Below are 11903 nucleotides of genomic sequence, written 5' to 3'. Positions count from 1 at the left end.
AGCATTCCAGAGTGTATAATTTTTGCAAATAACTTTGATATTACGTGACACAACACATTTATGCAATCTGCAGCTACTCAATTGTTATTGCAAGTTCCAGAATCCCTGCTATACCAACTCTAGTTGATTCTCGAAGTACAGTAAGCTTTCTCTGGCTTGGGAAGCCGTAACCGTTATGATAAAATCTTTCCGTTTTGGCTGTGGTTTATATATTGTGAATTTGGATTTGACTCTATTGTTTCACATCATGGTTTGTTATACTGTCTTAATCAGGGTTTTTTATACCAAGTTGAGTTACTTGTTTTGCACTTCTTGTTAGGACTCAGAGATCCAGGGGTCCTACCGAGTCGTATGTCTCAATAAAGGACAACTTACCTATTGTTTGTTTAGAGTCAGAGACAGGTACACCTTCATTCCAATTTACTGTCCCTTTTAATTCTTTCAGTATTCCATACTTAGCAGCATTTCGCCAGGAAGAAGCTAAGAGTGAGAAAAACATACTGCGCATTACTATTACCACTGAAAAGGGAAGACTCTAGGAGTGACATGAGAACTACAGCAGTACTGCGGGGTCAGGGAATTTGCCTTTCAAAACACAGACAGGAAGGGAGCTACTGATAGCACTTTCAAGGGAGTATTTTTTTAAAGAGAAAAATTATGATAGCATCAAGATCATTGTACGGATATATTTTTATTATGCATACTGAATATATATTTTAAATTACCTTAAACTACTTATTCTCATAACTCTTATCCATTGCTTCAGCTAGGGGTAACACTTGCTGGGCTTCAATCCCAAAGAGGTTTATAACCTGATTTATTCAAAGCCTATAAGGTGGTGTGGGCTCTTCCTCCCGCGAAGCGCTGGAAAACTTACAAGTCCTGCAAATTGCCATTGCGAGCCACCCAGCTCAAAAAAAAAAAAAAAAAAAAAAAAAGCAAGGTTTATTTGCAAAGCAAAACAGCCCCCAGAGCAAAATTTGTAAAATGTACTGCATTCTACCCTGATCACTTGGCATGAGAATCCTAAGCTGCTGACTTAGCCCTACTGATGTGATCATGCAAGAGATTCCATTCCAAAGCTCGGTCTCATTTTATTTAAAGAAGAATCACTTAAGGATAGAACGCAGACTTCCCTTTCTCTCATGCTAGATGCTAAAGGATCGACGGCTTCCTTGGCCAGGACATTTCCAGCCTAACAAACAGTTTTTCATCTCCTGGGCAGCAAGGAGAACATGCTAGGGGGGTAAGAGGAGAGAAAAGGGAATCAGAGGGTAGATAGAGGGCTGTTGTGAGAGCTGATCATTCTCAGTGGAAGCTAGAAACTAGGACTTCTCCTTACTCCTCATCAGGATTTTCTCACTGGTTTCTATTCAGGAGGAAGCGAGCACGTCGCCATTTGCAAAGCTGTGCGTCCATCTTCCTCACCCATTCGCTTGCTTTGTGCGCTACTCAGGTCGGTGGGGTAGGTGTGAAGAGATAGAGAAATTCTATTTTTCTGTGTTTCCTTCATTTACTTCCTTCTTTTCTTCCTTTCCAGTCAAGGCCTCTCTATTTGGTAACCTCGGAACACAACTTTAAGGTATATTTATGAACTTGGTTTGGAATTTCTAGGCCCACCTAACTTGTTTCATTTATGTTCAAGGTCTGTTAGCACTTTATTCACTTTTTGAGAAATAAGCAGTTCAAGCATCGGTGACTTTTTATTGCACTTCAGGATGATCCTGCTGGAGATGTGGCTTAAAGAAGACTTGCCAAATTATACCTTAGTGACATTTACAGTCCATAGATTTTCCTCCACCAGCATAAATCGTGAGAGTGCCTCGGGTCTTTCCTAGAGTTTCATTGCCATTACTTATCACCACGAGAAGTTTAAACCTACAATTCTTGAGGTTATTTTCCTAGATCAGTAACAGTAAGAAAGTGAATCCACACTGTTAAGGTCACAAACATTTGCTAGGTTGTCCTTCTCAATGCATGTGCAGGCTGCCTCCCGTCCTTGTTTTTAAGCCAGGGTTTATAAATAAGTAGATTTATACCAACCTTAATAGAACTGTATATTTTATGCAAGAATTAAATGCTTTACAACATGAACTGTAACTCAGCCCATTGTCAACTTTGGTGGCAATATGGATTTGAAACTCGACAGTTCTCTTGTATTTGCTTCCTAGGTTTCTGCATGCAAGTGGTGACAGGTAGGACTGAGAAACACTGCCTTTTGACTTCTAGCATTTAGCAACCGAGAGTTGTAGAGTCAATAAAGCTGTAAGTCTCTTCACTTAATCTGTGGTTCTTCTGAAACTATTATCTGAAACCTACAGCATCCCACCATGAAAAATATTTGGTAAATTTATGTTGTGATGTGTTACAGCATGTAAATAGTTATAACTTCTCTGCAATAAAACATATTTATACGAAAGTGATTTATGGTGATTTGCGTGTTTATCAAAAATCAAATTTATTTCACCTAGCCAACTTTAGAGGGAATCCCATGTATCCTTGGCTTTGGTACACTTATGCACCTACATCCTCTTATGCCCGTCTACAGACATATGTGATTCGCCAAATGTGGCCTCAAACTTACAGGTCATCCTTTGGAGCCAATAAAACCTCTTAGGGCTCATGATTTTGATTTAAGAAAGCTCTGCACAAATGGGAAGTAATCCAGCTTTTCTAATTTACTGAACACACATAGGCCATTTCCTAAGAATTGATGATCTTCTTTAGATGAACAATAATTCCAATATCCAGTATCCAGTCGTCACTATCTTACTACAGAGGAGAGCCTGACTAATTCATGGAGTCAAGGGAGGCTTAAGAGAGATGGCAAGCTCCCAAGGCTGAAATTCTGCAAAGGCATAAGTTATGAACAGGAAAAGGTTTAAGGCCAGAAAGGTAGTTGTGCCCAGCCTTGCATGCCATGCCTCAGAGTAACCACACCTTTATCCTGCAGTACCGGAAACTATCAAAAATCAGTAAACTGGGTCATAAGCAAGTCGTCGAGTAGAAGGATCATTTGGGGAGCAGCCCAGGGATGGACTGAAGTGGGAAGAGACCGCAAGCTGCTAGATTGGCTAGAATACCAGCACAAAAGTCAAGGGAAAGGAAGGTGAGGGCCTAAGAAGGAGAGGAAAACATTATTGGTTATTTTACCAAATTGGCATCTTCAGATGGGTTTGGTGTTACATTCTATGAGGTCATAAAATCAGAGTCATAGATAACTATATCCAATATAATTGCTCCTTCCAACTTTATTGACATTTTGAGTAGTTTAAAAAATTTTAAAAGCCCTCTTGGAAAATTTGTAGACCTCATATCACCTGCTCAGGAGAAAAGCTGTGGAAAAGAATACAAAACTCATGCTACGAAAAACCTTGATATTACCTAGGCTGGGAAAGGAGGAAAGGGTTTGCTGCAGTAGGTCTGAAATTTCCATGTAGGAAGGCAGCTCTCTGAAGCCAGGGAAGCAGATGTGAGGCAAGGGGGCAGAAGAGGGAGCTGGATGCCGCTTCTCCCTGCAGTCACCTTTCCCGTAACCAAGTCACTGGGAATGCCCTTCCCCATCTCTTCACACTGTGTGTGTCCTATATTGTACATACTTTAGGTACTGAGACATAGAATCAGCGTTTTGAGTTCTTTGACCCTAAAGGACTAAAACAAAAGCAACTGGTAATTAGCAAGTCAGGAAAGTCAAGTCTACTGTTCTTTCTTGTGTGATAAGATGGTCTTCTCAGTGTTTGTGGGACTGCTTAGCTGATGGCTCTGTTATTTTCATACACACGCATAGTGCTAGGCATTCTTTCTTTGTTCTAAATGTAGAACTTTCTGGTAAAAGATACCTAAGGGAAATATTTCCATGAGAAATGGCCTTTATCACACAACAAGTAATAATGTAAATCTGTTATTCTAAAACAATGCAAGTTGGTTAAGAATTTCTTTATCATTTCAGCATATTCCATTCCTCTCCCCCTGAAGAGTTATAAAGACAGAAATAATATCTTTCTAATTTTGGTTACTTTCTCTTTAAATACTTGTTTCTTGGAATGTACACAAAATCCAAGCACATTATATTTTCTAACGCAATATTAACTGGTCAGAAGGTAGATGATGAAATGTATGAATTGGTTTTTAACTTCTCTCTCTTCCTCTGTAATGTGACAGTGGTACTTTGTCAGAAATAAAACTGGCCAAATGAAAATGGAAAATGAAAAATGAATATAGAAAAAGGTCTTTGCATAATAGTCACATTCCTAGAAAAAAAATAATAAGTTAAACATGCAAACAGAAAAGCTCATGACAGATCTTCTAGAACATACTCCCATTTCAATTCAAGCAGCATTAGGAAAAGGGGGGAAATGCCCTATTTTGAGCACATAAGAGAAAGATGCATAGTTTTTCCCTAAATATGCCATGGGATTTTATTCCTCTATGCCTTTTGACTTGTTGTTTGATCCATCTGAAGTTTGTTCCCTCCTTCTTTTCCCTGTCAACACCATATGTACGAATGAATACTAGTGTGATCATATAATTTATTGTCCAAAGAAAACCTTTGAGCATGAAAAGGCAGTAATATAATTGTGCCTGGATAACAATGTAAACTGGGACTGACCCAGAAAACCCTGGGTGTTCCAATGTTTACCCTATCCAAGGAGCAGCACAAATGTCCCACTCCCTCTATGGGAGACCTTTCCAAATGTCCCAAATCAGAGTGAATTCCTCCTTCTTCTGTGCTCAGCTTAGGAATTGGCTTAAATCTCTGATTACATGGACTCCCAATTTAGCTAGTTAACGTACTTCTCTGAATCGTCTGCCAAGTTAAGAGCTCCTAGAGAGCAAGGAATTCTTTATTCATTTATCTATCCCTAATATCAAGCAGTGTGTTTTTCTCCGAGTTCCCTAAATATTTGCAAAATTGAAATTTTGATGACTAACCAATGTCTAAAATACACTTGGACAAAAAGAAAAATTCATGAGTTGGATGAAAACTTGATGCAAAATATATCAAATGTTGAATACTAATTGGTCTTCCGTCTACACCCTGACAGTTCCTGGGAAAAATCACAGATGATGACAGACTGTGATACATTAACTCTAACTCTCCAGCATCATAAGGTAAGTGTCGCTTTGTCACCATGAGGGAGAAACCTAAGGTTTGGGACATGGAGTGGTCTGTTAGAGCTATAAAAGATACTTCCATATTTCATAAAAAGTAAGTATTTGGTTATAGAAAATTGCTATTAGTTATTTGAACTCTTTCTGAAAAATAAAGTGGGTCAGGATCTATAGAAGACATTCACGTAAACATAGATCCTGCTGTTTAATTTCCAGAAGTTTCTGGGAAATGACATATTTGAACAAAGTCTTTGGATGTTTGACTGACTACAAGATTTCTTAGCCATACATTTCATGTTATCTAGAAATAGTACTAATATGCAGACAATATAAAGGTGCTCTATGTGAAAGAAATATGTGCAGACACATAAGCAACTTTTTGGTAACTTGGAATAGTATAAAAGTTATCTATATATGTAAGTTATGTATATAACATATATAAGTTATGTATATAACTTATATAAGTTATATATAACTATATAAATAGTGATATTAAAGATCATGAAAGATACTTCTCCCCTTATGTCTTTTTTTTTAAGATTTTATTTATTTATTGACAGACAGATCACAAGTAGGCAGAGAGGCAGGCAGAGAGAGAGGAGGAAGCAGGCTCCCTGCTGAGCAGAGAGCCCGATGCGGGGCTCGATCCCAAGACCCTGAGATCATGACCCCTGCTGAAGACAGAGGCTTTAACTCACTGAGCCATCCAGGCACCCCTCCCCTTATGTCTTAAAGGCTAGTAACTATGGCCACAAATGGTGACTGGTGTAGCTTAAGAATGTGTCCTTCTTCTTACATTACTCTATACATAAAGTAATTGGGAGACTTGGATTTATTATTGTAGTTCTCAGGCCAAATTCAGTGTCAGAATCATGCAAATAGGGACACCTGGGTGGCTCAGTGGGTTGAGCCTCCACTTTCGGCTCAGGTCATGGTCTCAGGGTCTCAGGATCGAGCCCCACATCAGGCTCTCTGCTCGGTGGGGAACCTGCTTCCCTCTCTCTCTCTGCCTTCTTGTGATCTCTCTCTCCATCAAATAAATAAAAAATCTTAAAAAAAAAATAAGAATGCAAATAAATCAGTACTGAACCAGGGTAAATGGTGGCTTGTAGGCAAATTACTTTCTGATGCAGGAGAAAACTGTAAGGGGGAGGGAGGGTTGTTCAAGAATACTCAGGTACAAATTCCATTTCATAACCACTTGAATAAAATTAGAGTTGGCAGATTGACTCTTCTGGAACCACTTGCTGGAAAGCTGGGAAGGCTGTTATCCAAACATACATAGGCACTGTCCCTTTTTATATCCTCCAGCAAAGATACAGAAGAACCCTCTCTTTGCTCAATCCTGACAGTCTCTCCCCGTGTGGAGAGAGCCACCACACAGAGCTGTGAACCCTCCTCAGTGGTTAAAGACCCAGGAGCCATGTAAAATCTAGAGCAGAACATACCTCCCCTCGTGCTCTTATACCTACTTGCTGTAATTGTATTTCTATAACTTTGAGTTTAAAAACATATTCAAAACATAATTTCAAAACATATAAAAGCAAAAATTTTTTAAAAACCCATTAAAAAGTTTTTTGTATGTTGGGAGATATTTTAGAGATATTTTGTAACATATACAAATACTGGCAAATGTTGCTGATATGTAAGAGTAGAATGAAAAAAACTGGGAGTTCAAGACTGTTTCTGAAACCTGGTTCTCCCACAGGTATGTTTGGTTTGGGAAAATCTCTTCAACTTCCTGTGGTTACATTTCTTAACTTGGACAATGAGAGATCTGGGGGAGATGGCATCTCAGGACCTCTCCAGTTTGTGTGTGTGTGTGTGTGTGTGTGTGTGTGTGTAAAATTACACTCTGGGTTTGAATGTATTTAAACTCTTTTACTAGAGTGTATACAACTAAGCAAACTCCTTAACATTTGGCAAATTTAAAATCATCTAGAGGAAGAAGACACAAATGAAAGGGAACAGCAGTGTGATGACTAATACCCATCCCCTTGATTTTTGATATCTTTTGTACTAAGATAAAGTTAGAGAGTTCTCATATTCTGGGGGAAAAAGCCACAGAATATGTATTTCAAAAAGTAAAATGAAGCTAGAGCCATGCCCTGAATCAGAAGCTGGAAAGCAGTTTGCTTTCTGGATCTTGTTCCTTGCTCAATATCTCACTATTACTCTTTGCTAGAAATGAATAGGTCTGCCTCTTTAAGAAGAAGTAGCTTTTAATGCCCATGTAGCATTAGAAGACTTGTCAAAATATTTTGGTGAGACCAAGTTTTAAATGAATTTTATCATCATAACGACATTTAATAGGGTCAAATATAGTGTAAAACTCAACTATGTAGTAAGACTGGTGGACAATTAATCCAGAGTCAATTTTGTATGACAAATGCCTACCATTCCAAAATGATCCCCAGAGTACAACAAACCATATTCTCCCTTGATGTTCAACTGAATGTCAGCTTGGACAGTACGTAATTACTACTACTCAGAAAAGAAATAGAATGAGTAACACAAATTATGTACTCTTGCTTTCTCCACATTAATGTTTACAATTTTCTCATTTTATTTAAACATAAAAAGGATAGCATCAATTTAAACTTGATTTAGTTTTCCTGAGATCGGGCATATTTTACAAGCAGCCTTTACATCCTATTACTCCTCCCTACATTGAAAGAACAAATCTTCTCCAAGTCCAAATATTGCACAGATGCATCATGCACCCCTTGCATTTTATTTCTCTGGTAATTATCCCCTATTGTTTCATAAAGCTGTGTTTAACTTAAGAAATTTTTATTATCTTTGATCCCAAGGGGTGGTTGAAATACTGGGAATGAAGCAAAGACAGCTGAAAGCCCGTGTTGTGCAAGCAAGGAGTTTGGTTCTCTATAAGGGATAAAAAAATATTTGTAGCAGGCAGCTGATATAAGAAAGTTAAGTTTAGAATAATTTTTTTTCTGGAAATCCCTTCCTAGTTTCCAGTTGAAATTAATGAAACTCAAGTTTCTAGACCACTTGGCCTGGGACCAGAACACACAAAACAGCAGCCATAAAGTTGGCATGAATGGTACTGAGATTCGGAGATAAGGTTGGTTTTGCTAAAGGCTTCCAGTATGCAATTTGAAGGGTTAGGATTTATGTCCAGGGCGTTCACCTTTTTTTTTTTTTTTAAAGAGATGAATAATTGTGGGGCACCTGAGTGGCTCAGTCAGTTAAGCATCTGACTCTTGATTTCGGCTAAGGTCATGATCTCAGGGTCATGAGATCGAGCCCTGTGTCAGGCTCTACTCTGAGCGTGGAGCCTGCTTAAGATACTCTATCTTCCTCTCCCTCTGCCCCAACTCAGCTCCCCCCTTTAAAAAGAAAAGACCTGAATATCTAAACATAGTAAAACAGACAGTAGTAGTACAGCTAATAGCAAGAACAAAAGGAGGGCAGGGCTAACACTAAGCAAAACTTTGATGTTGACAAAAATATGAATAGACCCAGCTTAACACCCTGTCCTATGGTCTAGGAGGCCAGTACTGAGTTTATCTCAGTGGCTTAAATGTTACCAAATATAATGTGAGCTATGTTAGCTCTCAATGTGTTCTACATGACTAAGGAGATTTTTCATTTTAGTTCTGATAGTACATGTGAAAGTCATAGGTCTCTGCATTATTTCTTTCAATAAATCAATGGAAACTATTGTTCCTTGGGTATATGAGATGGGGGGTTGTGGAGGAGCAACTTGTCTTTTTAGTTCCCAGGACTCTAGATCAAGGAAAGCCTTATTTCACAGAGGGTCTGTCATGAGACAGTGGACACTGAGCTCCATATAGTGACTAAATAGAATTTACTGTATGTTCCTTAGAAAAAGGGGCATGTGAGTATTTTGCTTCAGGAAGGAAGAGAACAAGAATATGGACTGCTTTCCCTGTGAGAGTATTCTGCATACATCCTTGCCCGCTGGCACATAATTTGCTAGGCCTTCCTGGGGAGAAGGGTACTCCCTTTCCCCTACTGACTTCAGGCTCAACACAGTCAAGCAAAAATTTCAGAATTTTCATGTGGTTCTGGCTTGGTTGTTTTCTCCCTGCCTCAAGAACAGCATGTCCTAAATTGGAACTTCTCCTCTGGCCTAGATCTCAGAATAAAAAAGACATGTGGAGCAGAGCTGCAAAGAGCCCAGCAAAATCACAGTATCTCCATAGCCAACACATAATATGAGCAAAATATGAAATTTTGTTTTTGTGAGATACAGAGAATTCAGAGTTGTTTGTTACCACAGCTTAACCCAGGAAAAGCTGATGGATACTGAAAGTCTATTCAATTGATGGACCAAATTGTAGCCTAAACTCCATCATTACAGTCCTTGCTTTGGATCTGTCCACCATGGAGGTAACGTGAGGAGGAGGAGGCCATGCCACGAATAGAATAATTATTGAGGAGATGAATGGCCTTTGATAGAGTAGGAAACCATCCTGCTAATAAGGAATCCATCCTATGAAGGATTGATATCATAGTTCCATTCTAGCTACTGCTTGAGGTAACAAGTGAGGGAAGGTCTATTTTAAGTACAGATTTTGAGTCTACTCTTGGAATGTCCCAGCTTTATCAAGTACTATGGAGTCGTCAGTAATACTGAACCTCTTTTGGTGTAAACCTCTTCATGGTGGGCTTTGAGTGCACAGAAAGTTTTAACTGTATAATGGCACTGCAGGAGAAGAGAAATTACAAAGTGAAGTGATCTGCCTCTCATAATGACATGTTTGATCCTATAATACCCACCTGGGGAGTGCACATTGAGGGACAGAATTGCATTTTCTGACTTCTTTTAGCCAATTTACCTGAATGGTCACCCTTTCTTAAAATTGACATTGCAGAAGGTGATGCTCTGGGACCTAACAGCAAATAAGCCACTTTGTAGCCTGGGTTTCTGTTTCTATGTGCTTTATCCCCTTGGTCTGAGAGGGTCACTGTGTTTTTTTAGGCTCTCCTATGATATAACATTAATATAATTAACTTGTTTGATGTTTATAGACATCAAACATAGACACTATTCTATAGAATAGACACTTGACCCTGAACAGCTAGAGAAAGACGATAAAGCATCATTTCTGCTCCCTCAGTGGCAAACACAGTTGGTGGTTCTAAGTGGTAATATCTATGTTTTAACAGCAATTTGTGAAAACCCAGAAAATTTCTCAAGAGTATTCCTTTTACACTTTTGCAATCAAGAGTCTAAGTTAAAATCCAAAGAAAACTGAGCATAATACTATCATGAGGATATAATCCTACTTTTTCCTAGAAATGATAATTTTTTTTACAATTTTATTTACTTGAGAGAGCATGAGATAGAGAAAGCACAAGCAGTGGGGAGGGGCAGAGGGCGAGGGAGATGCAGACTCCCCACTGAGCAGGGAGCCTGATGTGAGGCTCCAGACTTGATCCCAGGACCCTGGGATCATGACCTCAGATGAAGGCAGACGTTTGACCAACTGAGTCATTCAGGCATCTTTAGAAATGATCATTTAAAAGTGGGGCGCCTGGGTGGCTCAGTGGGTTAAGCCAATGCCTTCAGCTCAGGTCATGATCTCAGGGTCTTGCTATTGAGTCCCACATCGGGCTCTCTGCTCGGCAGGAAGCCTGCTTCCCTCTCTCTCTCTCTCTCTGCCTGCTTCTCTGTCTACTTGTGATCTCTCTCTGTCAAATAAATAAAATCTTAAAAAAATAAAAAAATAAAAGTAACATTTGAATCAAGACAACTCCAGTCTATTTGAGAGAGACACTTTCCACATTAAATTCAGGCAAGAAGATCATGAAAGGACAGTCTGTTTCACTGAGTTGTTGGTTTGGTCTCCACAATGGGCTAACATTTCTTTCCAACCAAGTCAAATCAGTGAATTTTTATTGAGCACCTTACATGAATTGAGAACTAAGTTTTGAAGATCATGATCCCTGTCTTTAAGATACTTGATGTTCTTTTTTGAATCTGTTCAGTCCCCCGGGTCTACCCAAAAAACAGAAAGTTGATTATGGATTAGGATTCAAATCCTTTTGAAACAAATTTAGAAGTATTAAAACCTAGTTAAGATATTAATATTTTGGTGAAAAATCTTTAACCTTTTATATCTACCTTGTCTGTGAGACCCCTGGTAAGCTTCCTCCAAGTCTAGTCCATTAAAAGCTGAAAACATTTGTGTTTTCAAGATTCTGTTCTCTTTGGCTAATGCCTGACCTTTTTGGAGCATCTTAAAGTAAGAAGGATATAAAAATAACCTGGCATTTACATAGCACCTCTTTCCACCTCGTTGTTTTATTCATCAGTGTGTCCTCCAAAAGGCACATATGACCCAATCATATTTCTTCCCATCTTTTTAGTTTGTCAAGAAAGTATTTATATGCTTGTTTCCACCTTCATTTAAAATAACACAATTCCAGGGCACCTGGTTGGCTGAGGCGTCTGCCTTCTGCTCAGATCATAGTCTCAGGGTCCTGGGTTGGAGCCCAATGTCAGGCCCCCTGCTCAGTGGGGAATCTGCTTCTTCCTCTCCCTCGGCCCCTCCCCCTGCTCATGCTTTCTCTCTTTCCAATAAATAGATAAAATCTTTTAAAACATTATTAAATTAACACAATTTTAGTAATCTGCTTAATTTGCATCTCAAATTAAATAGAAGTAAATTATTCAGTATCTCTTCACCATTTAGCAGTCATACTTTCTTGATTTTTAAAATTCTCCTTTTAGGGGCACCTGGGTGGCTCAGTGGGTTAAAGCCTCTGCCCTTTGGCTCAGGTCATGATCCCAGGGT

This window comes from Lontra canadensis, unplaced genomic scaffold (assembly GCF_010015895.1).
Source record: "Lontra canadensis isolate GAN:19392208 unplaced genomic scaffold, GSC_riverotter_1.0 scaffold72, whole genome shotgun sequence".
Lineage (NCBI taxonomy): Eukaryota > Metazoa > Chordata > Mammalia > Carnivora > Mustelidae > Lontra > Lontra canadensis.
The sequence above is the reverse complement of the archived record's forward strand: the minus strand, read 5'-3'. Positions refer to the sequence as shown.